This window comes from Choloepus didactylus, chromosome 4 (genome assembly GCF_015220235.1).
Source record: "Choloepus didactylus isolate mChoDid1 chromosome 4, mChoDid1.pri, whole genome shotgun sequence".
Classification (NCBI taxonomy): Eukaryota; Metazoa; Chordata; class Mammalia; order Pilosa; family Megalonychidae; genus Choloepus; species Choloepus didactylus.
Window position 1 is genome coordinate 133,493,297 of NC_051310.1, and position 15,368 is coordinate 133,508,664.

General features: G+C 40.5%; 1 protein-coding gene and 1 pseudogene across 1 annotated transcript in view; both read right to left on the reverse strand.

Moving 5' to 3' along the window:
• Positions 1-15,368, reverse strand: part of SEMA6D (semaphorin 6D) — a 614,253-nt gene that overhangs the window by 71,198 nt on the left and 527,687 nt on the right. The gene's annotated exons all lie outside the window — the stretch shown is intronic.
• Positions 8,130-15,368, reverse strand: part of LOC119532801 — a 52,163-nt pseudogene continuing 44,924 nt past the window's right edge.

A 15,368-nucleotide genomic window follows, 5' to 3' on the forward strand; every position in this document is an offset into this window, starting at 1 on the left:
TTTCACAGCTGGGTGGTTTGTATTCATGTGAGTCTAGGAAAAATATTGCTATTTGTATCAGGTGAGTGAGTACACAGCTCAACTACAGGTCTATAAATGTCAGCATGGAGACTGATAGCCACAAACAGGGGGCTTAGGTTTCACCCAAGCAGCCCCTGAATTAACTGGGAGGGGCACTTGAGGGGCCAGGGACAAGCCTTTTCCTGGGAATTCTGATTATTTTATAGTTAAGAAAAGATAAGAAGCCCTTTTCTAAATTTATGTTTTGGTGAGTTGAAGGTAGAGAGGAAGACTTGCAAGTTCTTAAATTGGGATCCTTAGGCTCTGAGATGTCCATGGACTGGACTGAGGTAGACCAGTGAACAGTGATGTTCAATATAAAATTGTGTGCATGTATATATATATTTTTTCCTGTGGAAGGGTCCACAGTGTTTCAGATTCTCATGAGCTCCCAACATGTAAATCATCAATACACTAGACCAGTGTTTCTCAGACAATAGCATGCATCAATTACCTGGAGGGCCTGTCAAAATGCTGATTCTTAGGTCCCATCCCCAGGAGTTTCTGAATCAGAACATCTCAGGTGGGACCAAAGTATTTGAATTTCTAACAAGTTCCCAGGTGATTCTGATGTGGCTGGTCTAGGGGCCACACTTTGAGGAACCCTGTACTAAACAAACGCAGTGGTTTTCAACTCTTTCTGTACATTAGAATTACTTGGGGAGCTTTAAAAAAAATATTAGCCCCTAGATCTTGCTCCTAGAAATTCTCATTAAATTGTTTTAGAGTCCCATCCCTGGCATTAAACTTTTTCAAAACTCTCTAGGTGTTTCTAATGTGCAGGTGGGACTGAGAATCACTGTCCTAAAGCAATGGGGGGGGGGTGGTTTCTGGTGATAGTGGGGTAGGAGAATGGATTTTGACAGGAAAGATCCCTTTCACCTTCAATTACTTAGCTATCTGACTTTCCCCTCCATCTCAGGTCTTAAGCAATAGTGCTTTTCCTAAAACTACAAATATCTGGGGTGATGGAGGAATACCCTCTAGTCTTTTGCAGCTTTCCTATTCAATCCAAATCTTAATTGTAGAAAAATCAATCTTTTGTAGTCATTGTCTTTTCAGCCTGTGATTCAAGCTCCAAACTTTGCATATGATGTGTTTGACTCAGAGCAGCTACATACTGAAATGAGGCTCTGTGGTCATTGCTACACAACCAGGAAATTGTTGGTCATTGGTACAGGTTACAATAGGGCATCCAGGTTACACTGTGGATCACATCTGCAGATAGACCCCAGGAAAACATCAACATTCTTTCCAGTTCAGCAGGCCAAGGATTCTCCAACAGGTTGACATGACTCTACTCTACTCTGAGCATTGGGGAATCAGGTATAATGTGTTTTTAATGTAACATGACAATATTTAAGGTGGCAAACAATCTTGTTTTCACAGCTTAACTTTGTGCTGAAGGGATGCTTTATTTGCAGCATGCTTAGGGATTTTTTAAGCAGAGTAAACTGTGTAATCAGCAAGTGGACCTTAGCAAGATCATTACCCGGTTGGCAGAATGTATTTGACACAGAAGATGAGAGAATGCAAAGAGAGTAAGTGGGGTGCATTTACTATGTTCAAAGTGGAGGAAGAAAAACTGTGGGATAAAAAACACATTCACCTATAGGTAGACTTAAGGTAAAGACTGAGGCAGGGGAAAAATACACTCCCCACCAATGTCATAAAAATCTTTAAAATGGAGTAGAAGTCTATATGGTTGTACTGGTTTATATATATATTGTCTTCCAGAAAAAGCCATATTCTTTAATGCAATCTTGTGGAGGCAGATGTATTAGTGTTGATTAAGTTGGAACCTTTGGATTAGGCTGTTTCCATGGAGATGTGACCCACCCAACTGTAGGTGATAACTCCATGATAATTTCCATGGAGGTGTGGCCCCGCCCATTCAGTGTGGGCCTTGATTGGTTACTGGAGTACTTTATAAAAAGAGCCACACAGGCCCACATGCTTGCTGCACCTGAGAGACACATTTTGAAGATGGCCGTTGGAAGCTGACACTGCCTTTTGGAGAACGCCATTTTGAAACCAGAACTCTGGAGCAGATGCCAGCTACATGCCTTCCCAGCTGACAGAGGTTTTCCGGATGCCATTGGCCATCCTCCAGTGAAGGCACCCTATGGTTGATGCCGTACCTTAGACACTTTATGGCCTTAAGACTGTAACTATGTAACTAAATAGCCCCCTTTATAAAAGCCAATTCATCTCTGGTGTTTTGCAAAAGGGCAGCATTAGCAAACTGAAACAACGGTGGTTAGGTAGAAGGAAAAAAAACATGCAAATAACCCTTCTGAATAGTTTTAGCTATTAAGTATGGATAGCCTCTTAATTATTTGCCATTTTCTGGCCACTCTGGCAGTCCTTCATTTTCTCAAACGTCTGGAGCTCTTTCCCATCTTGGAGTCTTTGCCTTTGCTGCTCCTTGTGTTAGAAATGCTTTTCTTCCGGTTCTGTACATAGAGCAATTCTTTCCAACATTTGGGTTTAATTTTAAGTGTCACTTCTTAAGTGATGTTTTCTTCTACCACTCCATCTAAATATGTTCTTGCTTCCATTTTTTAATTTTATAAGCATTTCACATTTTATGTATTTTTCTATTTGTTTATTGGCTCTTCTTCCACCAAAATGTGAGCTCCAAGAACATAGTGACTTTATTTTGCTAACTACAATATAGCCAGCGCTAGTAGAGTAACTGACATATGGTTGGCACTCAGTATAGACTTTTTTTGAATGAATGAATGAATGAATGAAGCCTACTAAGGAAAGTTTCATGTATATGCTCAGCTGACCATTGTTACACTGGAACAGAGACATCTATCTTGTCTCCCTTCAGACACGATTAATACTTTTTATTATGTGCCTACTTATGGGTCCAGCCCTACACTGGGGACCTTATATTTATAAGCTCTAATATGATAATCAATCCTGCAAGATAGATACAACTATCTTTATTTTATGGATGTGAAGGTTAAATGACTTATCTAAGACCACCCACCTGTGATTCAAACCTAGGACCATCTTACCTTAAAGTCCCTATTATTCTCATTTTATTTGAGAGTAAAAACTGTCCACCAAGTCACTATATTCCCCTGTTACTGTAGACCAAAGCAGCCAGAGACTGTGGCAAAGATAGAAGTGCTTGCACTGCCTAAAATCTTCAGTAGATATAGAAACAGAAGAAAGAGTATGATTTCATTTTCCCTGCCTTTCCTTCCTGTCAAGTGCCTTGAGGTACATAGTAATTATTATGATGGGTTACGTAGGCCTTTGAGTAGCATCCTGGAACTTGATTTAGCTTAAAAAAACATTATCTGAATGGGAAAAGTAGTAGTAATTTTACAATGGAGAAACCTGGAAGACACCATCTCAAACAGGTGATCAAAGTTAACGTCATCAGTATTAAGACATATTGACATCAAGTACCAACTGATATGATGCTCTGATGGGCCCAATATCACCTGTTTGGTATTCTTGCCTCAGTTCAATCATAAGACAATATAAGACAACCAAACTGAGGCACATTCTAAAAAATTAACTGTCCAGTACTCTTCAAGATGATAAGTAATATACAAGATTGGAGAAGACTAAGGAGCTATGAAAACAAAATGCAATGTATTTCTTGGATTGAATCCTGAAGCAGAAGAATGACATTAGTGGGACAAGTGGTGAAATTCAAATAAAGTCTGTAGATTAGATGTTAATAAAGTCTGTAGATGTTAATTTCTTGGCTTAGATAGTTGTTCTATGATAATTGTTCTATGGTTATATAAAATGTTAACAAGAGGGTAAGCTGTTAAAGGGTATACTGGAACTCTCAGTTTATTATTGTAACTTTTTTAAAGCCTAAAATTATTATAAAATGAAATATTAAAAAATTAGCATGGTTTCTACAAAACAATTCCAATTTCTAAAAACTAAAACTAAAACCTACCAATGGGAATTTAGAACAGAGTTTGCTTGTAAGTTGGGGATTGTAAAAGTTTGATGTTTTAGGGAACCATGTAAGTGGTACAAAAGGTTGTTTATCAGATTCTGAAGATACGATGTGGTAAATGATTTGCTATTATTGGGTTTCTAAGAGGAGGAGTCAGCTAAAAAAGGCCTCCTGGAGTCTATAGGACACAGAAAAGGGTCAGAATAATTTAAGTACTAGCCGGCCTCTGGGTACAATGACCTCTCAAAGCCACAATGGAGAATCACCTACATGTTGCGGCATGTGAGTTTTACAGTAGCAGTTGCCCTGCAACTTCGTAAATGGGCAAAACGCTATGCTTGCAGATGGGCAGCACAGTGTGGAATTGACAGAGGGAGCCCGTGCCTCTGAGTATATGATAGTAACACTCCATTTAAGAGAAGAATAGAGGCACATGGCCGTGGAGGTGCTTTTTAACAACAGAACTGGTCTGCCCAGGAAATATGTTTCAGGTAAATACTTAGCTCTATATCCTTGCTTTCCTCATCCCTTAGCAAATCTCCTGCTGCTCAGGAAACCCCCAAGGAGCTGTGAATAGGAACGAGATGATGATGAGAAAACCCAGGAATACAGAAAAGTTGTATGTCCAGAAAGCTCATTTCATCATTCTATTGTATAAAAAATACACAGAAATGGAAATGAAAAAGTGATCAGATACATCACAAAAGGTCAACTATACAGAAAAGGAGGTTGTAATAAAGGTAAAGAGAGACAAAAATGATAAGACAAATAAAAATCAAAAGACTAAATGACTGAAGTACTGCCCTTACAGTAATAACACTGAATGTTAATGGATTAAAGTCTCCAATCAAAAGACATAAGTTGGCAGAATGGATAAAAAGCATGACCCAACTATATGCTGTATACAAGAGACCCAAGTACACAAATAGGTTGAAAGTGAAAGGATGGAGAAAGATATTCCATGCAAACAGTAACTACAAAGGACTCGGTAGCTATATTAATATGGGACAAAATAGACTGTAAGTCAAAAACTGTTATAAGAGACAAAGAAGGACATTATATATTAATAAAAGACAATCCACCAAGAAGAAATAACAATCATAAATATCTGTGCACCTAACCATGGTGGCCCAAAATACATGAGGCAAACACTGGCAGAACTAAAGGGAGAAACAGATGACACCTCTACAATAATAGTCAGAGACTTCAACACACCACTTTTATCAATAGACAGAGCATCCAGACAGAGGATTAAAAAGGAAGCAGAGAATTTGAACAATATGATAAATGAACTAGACCTAACAGACATATACAGAACATTGCACCCCAAAACAGTAAGATAAACATTCTTCTCAAGTCCTCATGGCTCAGTATCCAGGAGAGACCACATATTGGTTCACAATACATTTTGAAAGACTGAAATCATACAAAGCATCTTCTCTGAACGTAATGGAATGAAGCTGGAAATCAGTAACAGGTGAAAACCAGAAAATCCACATATATATGGAAGTTAAACAATCACTGGTTCAAAGAAGAAATTAAAAGAGAAATCAGTAAATATCTCAAGATGAATGAAAATGAGAACAAAACACATCAAAACTTATGGGGGGCAGAAAAGGCAGTACCAAGACATAATCATTACTCACTTTATCACTTGTTTTCTTTGACTTTTTTTTATGTTTCTGGTATATTTGACCTTAAGTCTGGCAAATAGAATCCAGCCAGTGAACATCTTTAAAAACCAATTTATAAATGAATGAATGAATGGACTACCATTCATTTTTCCTATCATAATTTATAAATACTGAATAGTTAGAACTGATAATAGTTGTGATAACTATGCCAATTCATAGAAATTTTTTAAAAGAGGAATTCCCATCTTAATTTGCTAAATATTTAGCTTGCAATTATAACTGAATAACTGCTGGCATAGTAACCTTCACCAAGCTATGTTCATTCATTCATTTATTCAACAAATAAGTACTGAGTCCCTTGTATGTGCCAGATATTATTATAGACTTGAGGGAACATAGCAGTGGACTAAAAAGTAAAAAATTCCTGTCTTCACGGAGCTTACTCTGCCACACCTCTGTGCCTCAATACTCATCTGCAAAATGAGTATTTTTAAGAAAAAAAAAAAAAAAAAACAGTGGCAAGCATGTGGTTGGCATTCCTTATGTGTTAGTTGCTATTATTATAGCTGTAGTTGTTATTGCCAGAGACAGAATCGGCTGGGGAGTATTCCATAAAAGTATTTATCCCGCATGAAGGTTCTGTCCTCATTAGCTCAAGCAGGGAGGCATCTGCACCTCCCAGGGAGAGGGGAATGGGACGATGATGCTTTTACTTTTTCTGCCAAAATTGCTTAGGTGTGAAGATGATTGAGTCACGCAGCTTGAAGAGGACTTTATATCATTTGATATAAAATATACCTGTGGCTTTTTTTTTTAAATAAAAATTGACCTTTATTTGTTGTACTAAAGTCTGGGTAACTTTTGATACAAAGTAACATTTTAGTACAGAAAATCCCAGTCTGCCAGAACAGTACTTTGTCTGCTTCCATGTACCACCCCCCCAGCCCAATGCAGCCTCGTGGTTTAGAAAATCCAGCCCCTGAGGGGTCTGAAGATAATATGTCAAGACCTATTCTACAGTTTTTCTTAATTGTTTGAGCTAGAAAACTTATACCTGTAAAACAAAGGACAGCATTGAGGACTGAAATTCTTTTTGAACAACTGTGCCAGAAAATAGATCCCTAAAAAAAAAAATATCAGTAATGGCTAAACTACAGTCTAGTGTTTAGAATTACAAAGAATAAAATGAAATCAAAGATTTCTTGCTTGGAAAATAAAATGTTAGGAGCAGTATAAAAATACAGGGCACATCCCATGACACTCACTCAGAGCCCAGAACCGCACCCACTAACGGGACGCCCAGCTTAAGGAGGAAACACATCGAATCTTTGGCCAGAGACACCCCAGGCATCAGAAATGGAAACAACCCCAGACACAACTTCAGGGAGCACAGTCCATGCCGAGAGGGCTCTAACCAAGACTAAAGAGACTCCAGATTTCACTTTCAGATTTGTGACAGTGACAACACTCATCACTGTGCTTCCCCTAAAAGCTACCAACTCAAAGACTGAAACGGGGACGTTTTCATGTTAGAAAGAGCTGATGTGCTTGCCACAGTCTAAAGTATAAAATTTAAGGGTTACCCTGCAAAAATTCCACCGATCAAGGCTGTCACAAATTACAGACCCTAAAAAGGACCCAATGGCACACCCTGGCCCTCACTTAACGCCCTGCGCAGAGCCTAATTGTGTCATTGCGAACCCATGAGGCTCTGAGGGACCCGACGGAACGCTTAAATAGTAAATGCGGGTGGAGGAAACATGAGAGGACATGGAAAGCAGGAGAGGAAACAAGAAGTAGCCTTCACCCCCTGCGGCAGGTGGAGGGAAAATGCTCTCACTGGCGAGTGAACTCCACAGAGGCACTGGATCTGCCCTCACCCTCCCCCCCCAGATGGCCTGAGCACCTGTGATTGTGATGTCCTTCCCAGAGAGGTACCTCCAGGAGCAGGAAGGCTGTCGCAGCCGTGGTCCCACCTAGAACCTTCCAGAGCAAAGCAGCCCCTGCTGAGGCTCCAGAGTCGTTTCGCTGAAAGCAGGAGAAGCAGCACCAAAGCGACAGACGGGTCAGACAGGTGGGGTGGGGGGTGGGGGGCTTGGCACCCACAACACGAAGCTGTTCAAGTAAACAGAAACCACCAAACACCTAGAAGAGACTTGTAAACCTGTGATCTGGAAGGTTCTCTCTACAGCATCTCCCATTGGCTGGTGAAAGAAAGGCTGGTGTAAGAAAGGCTGGTGTTGAACCCCTCTGCTGGAAGTCTTTTGTGTCTTAAAGCACACCAGTGAGAGGATAATGGTCTGCTCCCCAAGCCTGGGTCCCTTTGGCTGCTGCCCTCCTGTCAACAAAGCAGGTGCTTCTGGAGTCCTGGTGGTGGGATCCTTTCTCTTCACACTCATGTACAGACCTTTCTCTGGTCTTAGTCACTCAAGAGAGCTGAGCCATGTATTTACGTTGGCAGAGTACGTGCAGTCACTTCACAGGACGATGTTCCCCTATAGCAGGCAGGCTGGGACCTACAGGACTTTATTCTGTTCCTGATGGACTGTTGTCAGGATTTGGGTGCAAATGCTTAAAAGGGCTCCTCATTGGGTGGCCCCTGTGAAGTACCTGCTATACTCCTGATCAATCTTCTGAGTGGTCTCAAACTGCTCTTTGGAATGCCTCTGTGTCACCTTGTCCCTCAGGTTGATGGGATCTCTCTGTTCCTTGATGTGCTTTGCACCCTTATAGTGGATGAAGATGACGATGGTAGATGTGCATGTTGTGCAGTCACTCAATGGCATGGGGTGCGATGTCCAAAAGGCAGTGCCAGTTCTTTTTTGTGATGTCCTTTTTTGAAGACACCGTGGCCAAGTCAAAATGTCTGCTCCCCTGCTTGTAGTCAACAAAATAGGCAGTCTTTGACATCCCACTCGATAGCCTGCTGGGAGGCCTTCATCACCTCGAGGGGGTATCTGCAGAACTTGCCAGGTGCTTCGTGCACCAGCATGTCCTTCATCACATCCAGCGGAGGCCCCAGAACCAGGATGGGCCTCGGAAATGTGCAGTCCACCTCCTACACTCGCTGATAGGCCAGGCTGCTCGTCAAATCTCCGAAGAGTGGAATGGAGTCATTGGAAAATGTGTCCAAGGCGAGGAGGTCTTTCCCATCTTTGTACCCACTGCATTTGTGCTTATGTTTCCTTCGAAAGAAGGATCTGCGTGCAGCCTCCAACAGCATCTTCACAGCATTGTTATCTTATTTGACTTCGGACATGCTGAGCCTCCTGGAGAATTCTTGGTCCATCGTGCATTTGCTGGGATTCTGCCCACACTGAATCTTCTGACCGTTCTCATCCAGCTGTCAAGCCATCCAGTAGCCAAACATGCCCTGGGGCAAGGTGTCCTCAACATAGAGGATGTCATCCTTCTTAAAGCTCAGCTCAAGTTTCACTTCTGCCAGCCAGTTATACAGGGCCCTGACATAGAAGCTGTCTCCAGACAGGCCCTTGATCTTGTTGAACTCCTCAGGGTGGTACCGTACCTTCAGGTGGACGCTGTCCTTGGGCTTTGGCATCTCCACATAGACCTCCTCCACCATCTTGCTCCGGACATCCAGACTGCTGTACTCAAGGAGGAGGTCCCCTGGCATGAGGCCATCAGGACCTCCGGCAGGACTATTGTCCTCTACCTTGGCCACAAACACCCCATGCAGGTTCCCGCCATGTAAGTGCACCCCAAGCTCCAGCTGGGACTTTTTTTTTTTAAACTAAATTCAGTTGTATTGAGATATATTCACATATCATACAATCATCCATGGTGTACAACCAACTGTTCACAGTATCATCATATAGTTGTGCATTCATCACCCCAATCTATTTTTGAACATTTTCCTTAAACTAGAAAGAATCAGAATAAGAATAAAAAATAAAAGTGAAAAAAGAATACCCAAATCATCCCCCTCCACCCTACCCTATTTTTCATTTAGTTTTTGTCCCCATTTTTTTACTCATCCATACACACACTGGATAAAGGGAGTGTGATCCACAAGGTTTTCACAACCACAGTCACCCCTTATAATCTACATTGTTATACAATCGTCTTCAGGAGTCCGGACTACTGGGTTGGAGTTTGATAGTTTCAGGTATTTACTTCTAGCTATTTCAATACATTAAAACCTAAAAAGTGTTACCTATATAGTGTGTAAGAGTGTCCACCAGAGTGACCTCTCGACTCCATTTGGAATCCCTCAGCCATTGAAGCTTTATTTCGTTTCATTTCGCATCCCCCTTTTGGTCGAGAAGATGTTCTCAATCCCACGATGTCCAGCTGGGACACTTGATGATGACGACTCGCGGCTCTGAGGTCTTCTTGTTGGCATCTCCCATGATCCTGGCGGTGGACATGCTCTGCTTGCACAGGGAGGTGCCAGGGTCCTCGTCCTGCTGCATCAGGGGATCGATGGCAGAGGTGTGCTCCGTGGTGGTGGCACCACCTCCCTGGAGAGCAGAGTGGGTGCTGGCAGGGTCCAGGTGGGAACTGGAACGAGAGTGGCTGCTGAGCTGGTGCATGTGGGGGTTGTACTGGGCCAGGATGGTGACAGGGTCGCACTGTGGCCTGATGATGAGCCCAGCTGCTGCTCTGTGGTGCTCCATAGGTTTACGCCATTGAACTCAAGTAACTGATCCCCGTACTCAAGGCTGGCCTGGTGAGCGATGCTTACCCCGGTCACCTTAGAGTGGTAGATCCCTCCCTTCTCCCGCTCACGATGTAGATCCCCAGAGGCTCTATGCCCCTGTGCACCTTGATGTGGTGCAGCTCCTCCAGGTAAGGTCTGTCCTTCCTCTGCTCCCTGAGGGATGCGGGGTTGATGGTAATCCTAGGCAGCGTGAAGGCCAAAGCCTGGGACTGGCTACAAGAGGATACCCATGCCTTGTAAGACTCTGCCTCATTATCATCTTCAGCAGCTCTTGAATCTTGCTATCACTAGGTATTAAACTTAAGAGGGTCACTAAATGTATGTTGCTAGAAAGAAGTAATACGAGTTACACATTACCAGAGCCAAACTCAATGAAGAAACAACACATTTCCTTTATGACATCAAAAGTCAATATTTCACTCAGCTATGGCCTCAAGGCCTGGGCTACCAGAGAGGAATTAAACACTCCCGTGCTAACACAGCCCTTATTTTTAAATCATCACTAAAGTAATCATTTTGTGTGCACTCAGGTGTGTGATGGCTGTTTATATAAAAACAGAGCAAATATCAATACAAATAAAATGTGAAAGGCTGATTTTTTTCTGGAAGGATTGCAGACAAGATCATACAACTAAATTTATGTCACATTCAGGTAAAACTGTAGGTAAAAGAACACAAGTGCTATGTTTTTAAAGAGTAGAATTTATAATGATGCAAATTTCAGGGTTTTGAGATTTTCACGAACTACTAACTTTTTTATTTTCAGAACCTGAATATCACTGCTTTCAGCTGGGGATTTTGATATAAAATAGGCACACAAATTTTAACCATTTTTCTTCATGGCCTGCTCTTTAGATTCTTGATGTAGCTATGGGAATTAGTCCAAAGCATGTTCACTGTTTTCAGGAAATTAACCAACAGCATTTATAGGCTTAACATCAACGTTGAACATGCTCTTTTGAGGTGGAATTCTGTACCCATTCTCTCAAAGAGTATTTGTGTGGTGTCCACAGTCTCCATCTTCAACTCTATCAGTGGACATTTGTGAGGAGAGTTTTATGTACTGCTCAGTCCAATGAACTCACATCTAAAGAATGAGTTAATTTTCAGTTTAACTAGGATATTATTACTTGGTAGAGTTGTGTTATTCTTTCAACACAATAACAAATGATTTACTAAGGTTTAATGGTCTTTTACTTGTGAGGGATGATATGGAAAATCCATCCTGCTTAAGACACATCAAGACTTGGCACAGAGGGTTGGTAAACCAAGCCCTAGAAATGGGAAAAGGAGGAGGGAAGCAGGCCATTGAGGGCACTAATTCTTTAAAGCTTTTCTTTTGTGATTTGAAGATATGATTTATAATGATGTGAATATTACAAACATAACTGACTAAAAAATGGACACTGTTTAGGTCTATGTGTGACACCTTTGTATCCTGACATGTTAACTGGTTGAGAAGAGATACAAAAGCTAAATTTACCCTTTAGAGGTTTATACATGGTCCCTAAATGAACACCTTACTCAGTGACATTTAATGAGATTAATGTTACAGAGCTGAATCTTGGCTTCTATAAAATGGAATATTATTGGAAACAACTAAGTCATTGGACCTAAAAGCTTTTTCTCAGAGATTAACTTTTATGATCAAATACTTTTATTACTGATAACATTTGAGAAGTTTTGTCAACATCAACTGTATTCCTATGACTCTCTCTTCATCAGGAGGAGAAAAACTAATACAATTTATGATAATAACAGTAAAATCACCTTTCATTTTATAATGTTTAACAACTAATAACCATTTCATTTTATCCTCACATCACCACTTTGGAGAAGATATTACTATTTCCATTACACAGAAGAAGAAGAAACCGAGGACTGGAGAGGGTAAGTATTGTGCCCAATGTCATACAGTGATTGAGTGACAAAGGTGGTTCTGAAGCAGGTATTTGGTCATTTGTTCATTGATTCATTGACTCAATATTTAATGAGCATCTGTTACATGGTAGGCAGTGTGCCAGATGTTGGGCCTAGAAATATAAGTGAGGCCCAGCCCCAGATTTCATCTAGCAACTGTTTATGTTGAGTCATTTGAGGAATGGGTAAGTTTCCACCTTGCTAATAAATATCTGACTCTCTGATGTGTGCAGGTGACTATGTTTATGTCATTGGCCTAGTTTCTTTAGGGTAAGGACTAGAAGTTCTTTCAATGTATGTATGTTATCTGGAAGGATTAACACTTGGCCAATTAATAACCAATGTTCTCATATCAAAATGAATTTATAGACAACATTTCCATCCCATTTTTTTTGGTTCAGAGCAGGATTTGTAAACGATGTTATACCAAATATGAGAATTCTGGTGACTGAAGAGTGTCAAGCCAGTTGAAGTAGGTATACGTAGCAGGGCAGATTTTGGGGATGATGGTGCGTTTTAGGGAAAGGCCCTGAATCATAAGGATTAGTATGAAGATACTGGACATGTGTCAGGATCTGCCAAGAGCAGGTAGAGTAATGAAAAGGGCAACAAGGCTATTCTCTTTATTTTCTCACTGTTAGAGGAAGCTGGCTCCCATAATCTTACTCTGGGCAGTAGACAGAAGTGTCTATCTACACTCTGGGCATGGGGTCTAAGATACATGTCCAGCCACTCCATGATGCAGATACATATTCAGCCAGAATATTCATGCAGGCAAGTGGGGCAATTTCATGACAGGACATTCCTGGTGATTCTCAGATCCTTGGTCCTTGCAATGGAAGCCAAGCTCGATTGGGTGCTGCTTCAGGATGCTTCCAGTTGGCATTAAGAGACAGACCTTAAACCCACTTCTGCCATTTAACAGCTTGGAGATCTGAGACAATCTACATAACCACTGAAGCAAATCACTTAAACCATCCAGACCTTTAGTTTTCTCTTCTGTGATAACCAGGCTTGGCAAGAGGACCAAACAATCCAAGATTTTGGAAAAATGCTTGGATAACTGCAGGATATTATGGGCAAATTATTTGTGATCATTATTATTTTTAATAATATAATTATTAATTAATAATAATATATAATATGAAATATAATTAATTATAAAAATAATTATTTTTAATAATAATAATAATGTAGGGCATCCCATTTGAAATATTTCTCATGGGGAAATTGATTTCAATTTCTGTCAGTTTAAAAAAATAAACATATACTGTCCAGCACTTTGAGGAGAAGACAGATAAGCTGTGAAGCCAAAACAAAAATGACAGGGAGCTGCCTCTCTGGCAAGACAGAGCATCAACAGAAGAGACTGAGGGTGGCTAAGCAGGCAGGGCAGAGCTCTTGGGAAACCAGGCTTTTTCTTCTTTTCTCCTGGTGAAAATGTGAGAGACTGACTTGGAAGAACGGAAGAATCAAGGCCAAAGAAGTATTTTCTATGTTTCTTAGCCAGAAAATCTGGATGGAATAACACCACCATGTTTTTGGATTTCAGAGTCATCTTTGTGACTACTTAACCCAATCCCTTTATTTTACACATAAGGAATTTGCCCAATTGCCTAAAGAGGACAATTAACTCCCTCACAGTCACATAGCCCTAAGTGGAAGAATTGGTGCCCAAATCTAGGTCTTCTGATTCTCAGTTTGATGTTTTTCATTTTGCATCAATTAAATTTGTAGTTGAGAAATACATATCAGTAGCAAAAAAGTCTAAGCACTTTTGTTTGCAGGTATAGCAAATGTAAGTTAATTCTATATGCATACATACACAGTCTATGATATCAGACAGGTTTTAAATATCAGACTCTTATTTTTCAAGATTCAGGAAAAGAGAATGTGAAGTGACCCTCTCAGATGACCAGAGTTCATGAGGATTTTAGGTTATATCCTGTGAATAGTTGAAATTTGGTGTCAGATTTCTGGCTTTTATCCATGGTCCTAATACTTAGTAGCCTCATGATCTTGGGACCATAACTTAAAATTTGTGCCTCAGTTTTCCCACCTGTAAAATGAGGCTAATAATAGCAATTTCCTCATAGTGTTGTGAAGATCAAATTATATATACAAATACACACACACACATAGGTATATATATATACATATATATAGAGAGAGTGTCTAACAGATCCTGGCACACAGAAAGGACTCAATAAACCTTAGCCACTAGAACAATGGTTATGACTAAAGAGAAAGAAAAACATGACTAAAAAAAATATTTGGGATTAGAAGTCAGCACTTCCCCACTCCTATTCTTAACACTTAGCTGCCTATTAGCTATGTGTCCTTTGGCAAGTCTCTTATCTTATAAGGGCTCCATTTCCCCCAGTTGTAAAATGTGGACAATACTATTAAGCAGTATCACAGTGCTGATGAAATAATTTAGATAGTGCTATCTGATATATAAAAATCCGTGATAAAGAATTGAGAAAAAGAGAAGGCAAGGGAAGGGAAAGGAGGAAAGAAGAAGGGAAGGAAGGAAGGAAGGAAGGAAGGAAGGAAGGAAGGAAAGAAAGAAATGAAAGTATTTGAAAATCACAAAGCACTTTCTTGCTGTCAGGAACTAAAAAGGGGACCTCTGCAATTCTGTGGCTAAAAGTCAAGAACTTTACCTTCTTGCCTTAGCTCAGCCTCTGATTCATTGTTTGATGCTGGGAAATCATTTAATCTCTAGATTACTATCTCAGTGGGTGTATATAGTTTGTACCCTCTGCCCTGTGTCACTGCATTGGATAAGATGACCTTGAGGTCCCCTTCAGCCCTAATTTTCTATGATAAAATGATGTTCTCTGTGTGAATGGTACTTCTTCCATAAAAAGAAAATAGTAAAACCTCAGGCTAGTGAATGTGTCAAATGCTTTGAGATTTGCAGGAGGAAATTAATGTTCACAGGGTGGTTCTTGTAAAGAAAGTATCCTCCTCATTTCCACACTCCCTTTTTCTATTGAAGCTTTTAATTTAGTGGAATTATAATGCTTCTTTGCTGCTCTACAGATTTCAAACATGGGCCTGCTTTTGTGAAAAGTCCTTAATCATCTTATTTCTTGCATTCTCTGTCTAAAAGCTACATCACTAGAAC